A 12316-nucleotide genomic window follows, 5' to 3' on the forward strand; every position below is an offset into this window, starting at 1 on the left:
ACTTACTGGAGGCACGGGGCTTACATTGCCCTGCCCTTTCCCCACTCGCAGCCCGGGCAGTCACCTTCATTGCCTCCCTTCCAAAAAGCACCCGAGTGGCTGGAGCGGTTACAGCAGTCAAGCACAAAGAACAGACAATTCGGGCGGTCGCTTCTGTCCCTGCCCCCCCACCCCATTATCTAGACAGGAGAAGCAGCACAGGGAACCTGCAAAGGGCAGGGGGGACGGGGGGTTCCCCTGGACCAAGCCCCAGGGACTGCTGTATCCGTCTGCACGTGGCATCAGGGTTGTGGGAGGGACAGTAGCCAGTCAACAGATGCTGGTGAGAGATTAAAAAAAAAAAAAAAAAAAAAAAACGCCTGGTTCAGGTGACAGCCTGAAGGCAGGCCACAAGAGACCCAAAGCTGCTTCGTGCCAGGGGGGCAGCTCTGTTCAGCAGGAAACAGCGCATCCCAGCGGACCAGATGCGAGCGGCCCACCTGCAAGCGAGCGATACCCTGGCGATCCTGGGGCTCTGTTGGGGTGGGGCGCACCTTTCCTCACCTCTGTGCTATCACAACTCTGCTCTCCTAATCCTGCACGCACGCAAGGCTTCTTGTGCGGGACTTGTCTCTTATCGAAGAGACGCTGCACGGTGTTACTTACCGCCCCGCCCTCCGGCGTGCAAAGTAATTAGACGTGAAGCAGAGAAAGCAAAGCGGCACGTCGGGATATTAGATGTTCTCGGCAGATGACCGCAGAGCCCTCGAGGTTCCATCTTTGCTCCCTACAGGAGCGTGGCTCCGCTCCCCTTGCCGCTCCCCCCAGCAAGCATCACGATTGCCCTTTGCTGCCTGCAATGTGCAGCACCTGCACGGCCCGAGTACTGCTGCTTACGGAGCAAGAGGCGCTCGCTATAAAGCGGCAGTGAAGAACAAGGACGGCCCGTCAAAATGGCAGGAGGAACGCAGAGAGCCTCCAGCATTAGCCAGGCAGGGCTTGCGACTCACCTCGTGTCGTGGTCTAACGCCAGCCGGCAACGAAGCCCCACGCGACCGCTCACTCGCTCCCCCGCCGCCAGTGGGACGGGGAGACAATCGGAAGGGCCAAAGTGAGAAAACTCGTGGCTGGAAACGAAAAGAGTTTAATCATTAAAAAGAAACAACAACAACAACTTGTAAGGAAAAGAAGAAAAAAAAAAAGACAGAGAATGGGGTGCAGGCAGCATGCCAGGGGTCTGGAGCCTGACAGATGATGGGGGGGGTGGGTGGTGTGGCATATGGAGGAGGGAAAGGAGGAGGGGGGGGCAGGAGATAGGAGAGCGGGGGATGCGGGGGGGAAACAACTCACACGGGTTAAAAACTCGCATGGGTGAAGGGGGCGGGCTGGAGCAATGGGGGGCACATGGGGGAGAAACACACACGGGGGGAGGGTAGGTGAGGGTACAAAGGTGGATGGGGGGACACGGGCGGGGATGACCTACCCCAGGGAGTCCACCCGGGACGATCCACAGCAGGTAACTCACCTGGGATAACCCGCTGTTACCGAAAAGCTCGGAATGAAGAACTTATCAACACCAATTTAGTGTAGATAAGCAGACACTTCTTTATTGACGGCCGGGTGCGCGGGCGAGTCCTCTCACAAACCACGCACACCTGTCACCAAAACAATACACCTTATATTAAGACTTATTGATACATATTCATTAGATTTCTAAGAAAAGTTATACATATTCATTAGACTTCTGGGAAATCATTAGCATATGTATATGTCCTTTACGCAGGCGCAGTGAAGGTCTCTCTGAGGCGTGGTAAGCCTTGGAGGCGGGTAGCTTTTGACCAGGAGGTGCGTTTTGGTATTATAATGAAGCAAAGTTCGTCTAGAGTTCATGATTTCTTCATTGATGTTATGGCAACAGGTGCAATCCATCCTTTTTGACAGTAGCTATGCAGTTATCTCTAACGGCTCTAGCCAGGGACCTTCCAGGAGCCTTGTACTGCACATTCTATCCTTGGGGATCGGCCGCTGCGTTCCAAACAGGCCGTTGTCAGGTAACGTACTGACAACTCTTACACCACCCCGTTGTCAGGTATTTCTTTATCTTGTTATCTAAGTTCTAAATGTTCCTACTAGATGATTTTAGCCAATTTCTCCAGCCTTGATACGGGGCTATACAGGGGATTTCACAGCAGACACTGGTTGGTGGTTAAATATATAAAATACAACATACATATGATTTTGCTAAAATATTAAAACTAAATATGATTAATTCTAACTAATAACAAATCAATGACAAATCAGTAACATTTCCGCCCTTTGAAAGTGTTGAAAATTATTTCAATACTTTCACATCATCTACCTAACATTATTCACTATTATTCCGAGAGTCAATATTTGTTTCGGCATATACTGGTGGTGGACTGCATTCTGGTGGAACAATTGGAACCTCTCTCATGATCATGCAATTTACTATAATTTTATTGATAAATTGTCTCTTCAGACAAGCATATAGTAGCATGATCATCAAAAAGACAATTAGTAACAGAAACAAAGTTTTGATTATAGACCGTAACCAAGAGCTCAGATTCCATCCCAATCTACTAAAAATTTTTCTTAACTAATCTTTTGACATATCTTCTCGAATAGTTTCAGTTAATTTGAGATCATTTTTGAATCTTCTACACAAGCAGCCATACTTCAAGGCTGCAGCTAAAGGAGGAATTCTTTCGATTGCTGGGTCTTTAGTACTACAATAATAAATTTTTTCACATCTCCACCAAGATACTAAATTTTCTTTTTTTTCATAATGAACTGCCTCTGTCGTCTACTGATGGCCAGGTTGTATTTAGTCACTGGCCTTTGTTTGTAATAGGTGGTTTTGTTTCTATGTTCCAGGGTAGTTAAATTTATAGTTAAAATTCCCCAAGGAATAGATTCCCCCACTGCTCTTGGTATCGGCAAACAAGCAGTAATTTGGGTAACATTTTGCAAGCTGGCAAATCTCTTATTTAATCTTAACATCAAATTTTCTTTGGACATTTTTTTTCAGGAATGCCAATCAATTGTTCTGTTTCTACTTGTCTTTTGTTTCTAATCATTAAATCAGTCCGGGTTTCCACCATCATTATCTGCCGAACTAATATAAAAAGAACAAGCACAAACAGATATGAAAAATTAGACATGTTTCAGAGTCAGTTTTAAAGTCTTTGGATCCCGGCTAATAATCTTCCATGGAGTAGGTGTCTTCTTCACTTGAATGTAGCGTATCCAAGCATCCGATTCTGCAATTTTAATAGCCGTGAAGGTGGTTAACAGTATCTGGAAGGGTCCTTTCCAACGTTCCTGCAGGGGTTCGGAAGTCCACGTTTTCACATAGACATAGTCTCCTGGTTGTAAGTCATGCACCGGAACTTCCAGGGATAATGGTCTATTTCACACCACTGCTCTCCGAATTACAGTCAAAGTTCTTCCTAAGGAAAGCAAATAGTTATACACATCTTGTTTTCCTTTTACATGCATGTTCGGGTTTGGTTCTGGAGATTCATAAGGTTTCCCATACAATAATTCATAAGGACTGACTGAGGTTCCACTCTTTGGCTGTACTCTGATTCGCAATAATGCCAATGGAAGTGCTTGAGGCCATTTTAAATTAGTCTCTTGACAAATTTTGCTTATTTGCCTTTTTAAGGTTTGATTTATTCTTTCTACTTTCCCACTGGATTGTGGCCTCCATGGGGTATGCAAATCCCATGTGATACCCAAAATTTTGCTAACATTTTGGACTACTTCTGCAACAAAGTGTGGACTTCTGTCAGAAAAAATTCCAATAGGAACGCCAAACCTTGGAATTATTTCTCGTAGTAACCATTTTACTACTTCCTTTGCTTGTGTGGAACGACAGGGAAAAGCTTCTGGCCATCCTGTAAAAGTATCAACCCCCACCAGGATGTACCGATACCCATTCTGCTTAGGTAGTTCTGAAAAATCTATTTGCCAATAATCTCCAGGCTCTGTACCAGATTTTATTCGACCTATTTGAACTTTTTTCTTGATTATTGTATTATTTTTCAAACATATTTCACATTTTGCAGTTATTATTTTAGCTATTCCTAACATTCTGAGCGATACTACTTGTTTTTGTAAGGAAGTTACTAAGGCCTCTGCTCTCCAGTGACACTCCTGATGCTTTGTTTGAATTATTTCTTTCATCAAAAGGGTGGAACTACTACCTGTCCTTTAGGTGTTACCCACCATCCGGCTAGGTTTTTCTTAACTTTTAATAATTGACCTAACTTATTATTCTCCTCTGAGTATTTTAGTTCTTCCTTAGGGAGAGTTACTGTTTTGGAGGGAATTAATGCCATTTACAATGCTCGTTCCTTTGCTACCTTTCTTGCCGTTCGGTCGCCTAAATTATTTCCAGCAATTTCCTTTGTGTTTCCAATTTGATGTGCTTTACAGTGCATGATTGCTACACTTAATCTGGTTTCTGAACTGCTTGTAATAATTGTAAAATTTCATCTTGGTGTTTAATATTTGATCCCTGGGAGGACAATAATCCTCTTTCTTTCCACAATGCTGCAGGGACATGTACCACTCCAAAAGCATACTTTGAATCTGTCCAAATATTTACTTTCTTCTCCTCGCTTAGTTCTAAAGCTCGAATCAAAGCAATAAGTTCCGCTTTCTGAGCTGAGGTGGTACTTGGCAATGCTTCTGCTTCTATAACTGTGGTGTCTGTTGTTACCGCATATCCAGCGTATCGAACTCCTTGCTCTACAAAGCTGCTACCATCTGTATACAGTTCCCAGTCCGGTCGCTCCAATGGTACATCCTTCAAATCTTCACGACTGGAATAAACATACTCAATAGCAGCCAGGCAATCATGTTCCAATTGTCCTTCTTCCTGTATGGAACTTAAAAACACAGCTGGATTTGCCAGGTTAGTTGCTTTTAAAATTACATCATCTTGTTAAGTTAATATTACTTGGTACTTCATCATTCTGCTCGGAGATAGCCAGTGTCCCCCCTTTTGTTCTAGAACAGTTTTCACCATGTGTGGGACATAGACTGTTATTGTTTTTCTCAAAGTCAATTTCCGAGCTTCTTGTATGATCATCACTGTTGCAGCCACTGCTCTAAGACAATTTGGCCACCCTTTACTCACTGTGTCCAGTTGTTTGGAGAAGTAGCCGACTGGTCGTTTCCAGCTCCCCATCTTCTGGGTTAACACACCAAGAGCCAGGTGTTGTCTTTCATGAACGAACAGCTGTATGCAGGTAGATCTTTCTTCTGTAGCAATCAATATGTCATCCACATATTGTAGAGGTAAATGTTCAGGCCTTGGTTTGTCCTGTTTCCAGATTTCAAGCTCTTTTGCCAGCTGGTTTCCAAAAATTGTCGGGCTATTTTTAAATCCTTGGGGTAGTCTTGTCCATGTCAGCTGCATCTTTCGCCCAGTTTGTGGATTTTCCCATTCAAAAGCAAATAACTTTCTGCTTTCCTTCTCCAAGGGTATGCAAAAGAAAGCATCCTTTAAATCAAGCACTGTAAACCACTGATGAGTCTTCTTTAACGCTGTTAGCAATGTATAAGGATTTGCAACCACAGGATATATGTCTTTGGCTATTTGATTCACTGCTCTCAAATCTTGCACTAACCTGTATTCTCCCGAGGGTTTTCTAACTGGTAAAATAGGAGTATTATATTCAGATTCACATTCCTCCAAAATTTTATACTTCAAAAATTTGTCAATCAATTTCTTTAACTCCTGCCTAACTTCTGGTTTAATTGGGTATTGTTTAATTTTTACTGTTCCTGCATCTTCTTCTAGATCTATTTTTACAGGTGCTGTTAATTTTGATTTACCAGGAATATCTGTTTCCCACACTGTAGGGATCACTGCAAAATCCACTTCTGGTGGAATTTCCTGCTCCTCCACTTTTTCTTGTATCATTAAAATTTCTCCTGTTTTTGACTCAGGTATCTTCAAAAAGAGTTCTCCTTCCTCAAAAACAATTTGTGCATTTAATTTAGATAACAAATCCCTTCCTAACAAGGGTATCGGGCATTCTGGTACATACAAAAATTCATGTGTAATTATTTTATTTCCAAATTTCAAATCCAGAGGTTGCAGGAATGGTCTGTTTTCTTCTTTCCCTGTTGCTCCTACTATGTTTGCTGGTTTTGTTCCAATTTTTCCTTTACAAGTATTTAATACCGAAAATGTCGTTCCTGTATCCACTAGAAATTTAACTTCTTTTTCTCCCAGCTTAATTATAACCAGAGGCTCAGCTGGGTTCCCCTCCGGTCCTCTTCATTCATCCAAAACCATCATTCTGGCTACCTCCTTTTGAATATTTCCTCCTGAGCACTGCACATTTTTAGGACAATCTTTTCTCCAATGTCCTTCCTCCCGACACAAAGCACACTGATTCACTCCTAAGGGGGTGTTAAAATTCCAATTGCTAAAATTCATAAATCCTCTCCGTCCACTGCCACCTCGTCCTCTTCCTCTACCTCGTCCTCTGTCTGCTGTTCCTGTCATTAAGGCCGATAACCTATTTTCTCTAATTTTCCTTTCCTCTTTTTCCCTGTTATTATATATTTTCCATGTTGCCTCTAACATTTTATTCAAGCTTCTTGAATCCTCTCCCTCCAGCTTCTGAAGTTTCTTTCTTATGTCTGGTGCCGACTGTCCCATAAAAATCAAAGCCAACTGTATCTGAGCCGCCTCTGTTTCTACTCTTAAATCAGTATATTTTCTGGCAGCTTCCTTCAATCTTCCCAGAAACGCTGAGGGAGATTCATTTTTATCTTGCCTCACCTCATATAATTTAGACCAATTCAAAGATAGCATGTTTAACTCCATATAAAATCCATTTCTGATACCCACTCAGCCTTTCTCTATGTTCCACGTTATTTGGATCCCACTGCGGATCCCCAGACAGAAAATTCTGTTTTAATGTTCCACTTACTGTCCCACTTAATACTGCTACTTCTGCCTGTGCTTTGTCAGTTTTTAGTACCATCTGCTTTTCTGTATCATCCAACAAATTATCCAAGATCACCTGTAAATCACTCCAGTCTGGATTCTGCATTCTAATTATAGTATCCACTACTCTGCCAACTCTCTCAAGATCTTCTCTATATACTCCAGCTGCCTGCTTCCAAGCCATCAAGTCCACAACCGAAAAGGGCACCTTTACATACACTGGTCCATCATTACCAACTCCCTGCCGCAAGGGAGCTATTGTTTGTGCCTGCTGTCGGGTCCTTCGAGAAATGGGGGTATGAATCACAACTTCAGATGGTCCTTCCCCTGCATCCTCTATTCCACTGCTTTCTGGTTCTTCTATCTGTTCCCTATGCTCTCGCCCCCAATTCCTTCCTTTCCTGGGAGGGGATATATCTAACTCTGGCCTTTCATCCTCTTTGGGGGCAATATCACATGTCAGACAACATTTCTTCTCTTTTTTATTATCAAAAGTTATAGTCATTACCAAATTGTACCTACTAACTAGCTTGCACTCATTCTGCCAATCTCGTCTCTGTCTTAAGTAAAAAAAAATAAATCCACATAAGGTACTTCACTCCATTTCCCTTCTCTTCTACAAAACAACATTAACTGCAGAATGGTGTTATAATTCAGTGTCCCATTCACGGGCCACCTTTCCTGATCCTCCAATGTATACAGAGGCCACCAATGATTACAATATTCAATCATTTGATTTTTACGTAAATCATCATGCAATTCACCTCAATGTGCCAACAAACATCCCAACGGAGATGTTTTCGGTATCCTTCCATCAGTGGACAAATTTCCTATACTCTTAAATAATTTGGCAAATGCCATTATGTTTATACCCAATACCAAATATCTATTAAATATATAACAAATATCAAAAATCAATAATCAATTATCAGATGTTGAATACCAAATATCAAATGCCAAGTATCAAATACTAAGTTTCAAATACCAAATACACATATCAAACACCAAATATTAAATAAATACAAATAACAATTGTTGCCAGGTAATGGAGTCCACCTACTTGCCCAGGGCACAGACAAAGCTGACTTCCCTAAGCAAGAGTCATAACCAATATCCCCTGGCAAAATTATTAACCAGCAAATATATTCACACTTTATAACTTCCAACCTCAATAAGAGACACTACAATCGTTGCCAAGACTCACTTCATACTCAATTGCACATCCCACACTTACAACACTCACGATACTTCTAAGTACACAATATATCTCACTTTTTTTTTTTTTTTTTTTTTTTTTTTTTTTTTTTAAGAATTTGGGACTCAAACCCAAAATTTCCAACATGCTTTTGAAGCTGGGACTCTAACCCAGAATCCTCAAAAGTTGTGGGACTCTAACCCACTCCCAAATTGTCCAACCCAGCAATAGCTTTCGCTTATGTCTTACGGGCAGACGACTAGGCTTCCACTTCCTTCAGGATCCTTTTGTCCAACCTTGCGCAGCTTTTGCCACGTCTGACAGGCAGACGATACCGGTGGGACTCTAACCCACTCGAGGGGACTCCAACCCCAAACAATACCAGTGGGACTCTAACCCACTATCCTTAATATTTAAAAGAAGTGTCTTACCAAAATCCAGGGGACGTCGCAAAGAGCCTTATAGATCGGGGATCAATAGGTATCCCCGAGAAATCCTCGGTGCCGGCAGGAACCGATCGGTCCCCGACTTCTCCGGTCTCTCTCAGCGAGGTCCCATCTGGGTCGTCAAAAACTGTTACCGAAAAGCTCGGAATGAAGAACTTATCAACACCAATTTAGTGTAGATAAGCAGACACTTCTTTATTGACGGCCGGGTGCGCGGGCGAGTCCTCTCACAAACCACGCACACCTGTCACCAAAACAATACACCTTATATTAAGACTTATTGATACATATTCATTAGATTTCTAAGAAAAGTTATACATATTCATTAGACTTCTGGGAAATCATTAGCATATGTATATGTCCTTTACGCAGGCGCAGTGAAGGTCTCTCTGAGGCGTGGTAAGTCTTGGAGGCGGGTAGCTTTTGACCAGGAGGTGCGTTTTGGTATTATAATGAAGCAAAGTTCGTCTAGAGTTCATGATTTCTTCATTGATGTTATGGCAACAGGTGCAATCCATCCTTTTTGACAGTAGCTATGCAGTTATCTCTAACGGCTCTAGCCAGGGACCTTCCAGGAGCCTTGTACTGCACATTCTATCCTTGGGGATCGGCCGCTGCGTTCCAAACAGGCCGTTGTCAGGTAACGTACTGACAACTCTTACACCACCCCGTTGTCAGGTATTTCTTTATCTTGTTATCTAAGTTCTAAATGTTCCTACTAGATGATTTTAGCCAAATTCTCTGGCCTTGATACGGGGCTATACAGGGGATTTCACAGCAGACACTGGTTGGTGGTTAAATATATAAAATACAACATACATATGATTTTGCTAAAATATTAAAACTAAATATGATTAATTCTAACTAATAACGAATTAATGACAAATCAGTAACACCGCAACAGAGAATCCACACCAGATCATCCACGCTGGGAGGACCCCCAGCAATGACCCTCAAACTGCCTGTGCTTCACCCCCAATCTTCCCCAAACTGGCAAGTTTTTTGCTTTTTCAAAATACTCAGTTTGGGGTGTGTTTCAGTGCTTTTCCACAACATAAAAAGGGGTGATCTTTTGGTTGTGGTTTTGCGCGTGAAAACGGGGTGGGTTTTTTCCTTTCCAGCTGCACAGATCCAGGCGGATTTGGCTTTCCCAGGAGTCCCAAATTCGTTTGGTTTTTTTTTCCCCTGTTGCAGACCCAGAATCGGGGGGTTTGGGGTTGTCCTGGTTTTGGCTGGAATAAAGTTAATTTTCTTCTGAGCAGCTGGTACAGGGCCATTTTGGATTTAGGATGAGAATAACGTTGACAACACACCGACGCTTGAGTTGTTGCTAAGCGGGGTTTATACTAAGTCAAGGACCTTCCAGCTTCTCATACCGCCCTGCCAGCGGAGGCTGGGGGTGCACAAGGAGAGTCGCTGAGCTAAAGGAGGATTCCAGGTAAACAGGTCAGCTCGAAATACACCACCCTCCTTTAAAAGTTAAGAGCGATTTGAACACTTAAAATCAGCATTTAGGCTAATTGATACCATTTTGAACACCTGCTTAGCACACAAGTAAACACTCTTGCCGGGGTTGGAAAACGTCTCCTCCCTTCCTTACAGCACTGCTGCAGGGAGAGAACCCCGGGAGGCTGCGGGACGAGGTCGTACACAATCAGAATCTATGCTTACGGATCCGCCACAACAGCTACAGCCCTTGCGCTGCTGCTGCTGCTGCTGCTTTGCATCTTGCTTGTTTGGTGAATAAAGCTGAAAGCGAAGTGGAAAACTTCAAAGAGCAAAATGAAAAAGAAAGAATAAATCTCAATAATTCACTTTACACTCAAAGGGTGTGCCCACGTTTATATACATCCAATAAGAATACTTATACTGTAAAAGTATTTGGTTTTCCTTTTGCATTACCTTAACTTGCACAGCTCTGAATTCCTACCGTTAAATTATCTATCTCCAAAGTACACAGTTATAACGTGACTAGGGGTTTTTGTGTGTGTTACGTAATGAGGAGGAACACCTGGCCAGCTGCGCTGCCCAAGAGAGGTGCTACTGAACTGCCAGGGAAACACACCATTGAAAGCCAGACAGAAAGTAAGTACTTCAGAGCACTCCGTCAAAACGTCAGGAAAGAAAACCCACAACATTCAGTTGCCTCTCTTTTTAAACATTTAGAAAAATACCTAACTGCTTACATACACCTCATAAATGATATACTACAGCTATTTGGCAGTTACACTTTAAACAATGCAGGTCAATTTGTAAAACCCCCAGTGCTGCAATACCTCAGACTACCAAAAAGGACTGGCGGATTTCCTAATGCTTTTGGCAGTACTGAAGCGCGCAGAGCAACACATTTTCATGTTGTCACGACGGTTACAACTGAGAAACCAAAGACCAGCGATGCCATCAACTTTAGGAAGATGGGCTGTGCTTGGGTCTTTGGAAGGAAATTGACTTTTTTTTTTTTTTTTTTCTTTGTTTAAAGAGAGTGAAAAGTCTTGTTACTGATGACTTCTACTGTCAAGTCGATCGCCTCTGAAGATCCACTCTGATGGGAAGTTCATAAAACAAAATTTCTTTGAGTGACAAAGACTTCCATTTTGGAAAATCTCTTTCCAACTGAAGTCAAAATGACACGCTGTAGGTTAAAGGAAAAAATACATTACTGAAGCAGTAACTCATCAAAAACAATCAGGACTCACTGTCACTAGTTACAAGGCTGCTAATGCTTCCTGGGAAAGCCTGGAAAACACACAGATGTGACGCCAATTTGTCCTGTTTTGTCCACGTCTCTTCTATGACCTTGATTGCTTTTAGCACAGATGCTAGTTATCTCAGTAAGGTTGTCGAGTACTCCTATAAGATATTTTTAAAAACTCATTGACTGCAAAAGTATAAAGCTTTTATCATGAAAACAAAGTCTGTTTCTTCTGAACAGCTGAACTCTTACGAACAGTTTCTTCCCTCTTTTAGTACAAAATTATTTTCACTATACCATTTACTAGCAAGTGCACAGAAACAGAAGATTATGCTTTCAGGAAGAGAAAATACACGGAGGGAAGTAAACTTTGCATAGGTGTAACATGCTCCAGAACAGAACTTATTTTTAGTATTTGCGTTACAATATTTCACGTAAAAAAATGTAAAAGGAGAGTTGGCACACTCTTAATGTTAAAGTCCATACTGCAAGTACCTTTGGAAAAACGCAGGCACACATCACAGACGTACCTTGTACTTGCAGACCACTATGGATTCTTTCCATCTGTCTCGTATTGTCATGGCAGAAGAAAGGGCAAGCACGGCGAAACGGTGCCAGCTGACATCCAGCTGAGAGAAGAAAAAACCCGTTAGCATAAAGCTGGGTAGGAATACAAAGCTGCCTTTTTTTGTGAAGGTTTGTGAAGACAGTACGACGGAGCAGAGCAAAAAGTATTTTTGCATCATCTTTGGTACAGTTGTTGACACAGGCCACTAGAGCTTTTGCATTTTTCAGACAACCGTGCCTTTTTTTTTTTTTTTTTTTTTTGACTCATCGGTAACTTTAGTTTCACTAGAACTCACTTTCCTACATACACGCAGGTGACAGACAGAGAGACCTACGTACATTTTCTCAAGCCTTAGTATAGCCAAGACTTCCTCACCCTATACATCACAAGTTGAGTATTTTTGCTAAAGAGCACAGCAACACATCTGTCCTTGCGAACTGCC

The 12316-nt window shown here is 42.3% G+C and overlaps 2 long non-coding RNA genes across 2 annotated transcripts in view; both read right to left on the bottom strand.

The window, feature by feature from the left end:
- The window catches only part of LOC121232608, a 27669-nt gene continuing 15353 nt past the window's right edge, over positions 1–12316 (bottom strand). Inside the window, exons 2-5 of the long non-coding RNA XR_005931428.1 lie at positions 9517–10382; positions 5636–5639; positions 990–1517; positions 1–319 (exon numbers count right to left, since the gene is read on the bottom strand). This is a non-coding gene — a long non-coding RNA (uncharacterized LOC121232608). The remainder of the gene's footprint in view (positions 320–989; positions 1518–5635; positions 5640–9516; positions 10383–12316) is intronic.
- The window catches only part of LOC121232606, a 4007-nt gene continuing 2132 nt past the window's right edge, over positions 10442–12316 (bottom strand). Inside the window, exons 2-3 of the long non-coding RNA XR_005931425.1 lie at positions 11837–11935; positions 10442–11464 (exon numbers count right to left, since the gene is read on the bottom strand). This is a non-coding gene — a long non-coding RNA (uncharacterized LOC121232606). The remainder of the gene's footprint in view (positions 11465–11836; positions 11936–12316) is intronic.

The sequence above is a fragment of the Aquila chrysaetos genome, chromosome 25 (genome assembly GCF_900496995.4).
Source record: "Aquila chrysaetos chrysaetos chromosome 25, bAquChr1.4, whole genome shotgun sequence".
In the NCBI taxonomy this organism is placed as follows: domain Eukaryota; kingdom Metazoa; phylum Chordata; class Aves; order Accipitriformes; family Accipitridae; genus Aquila; species Aquila chrysaetos.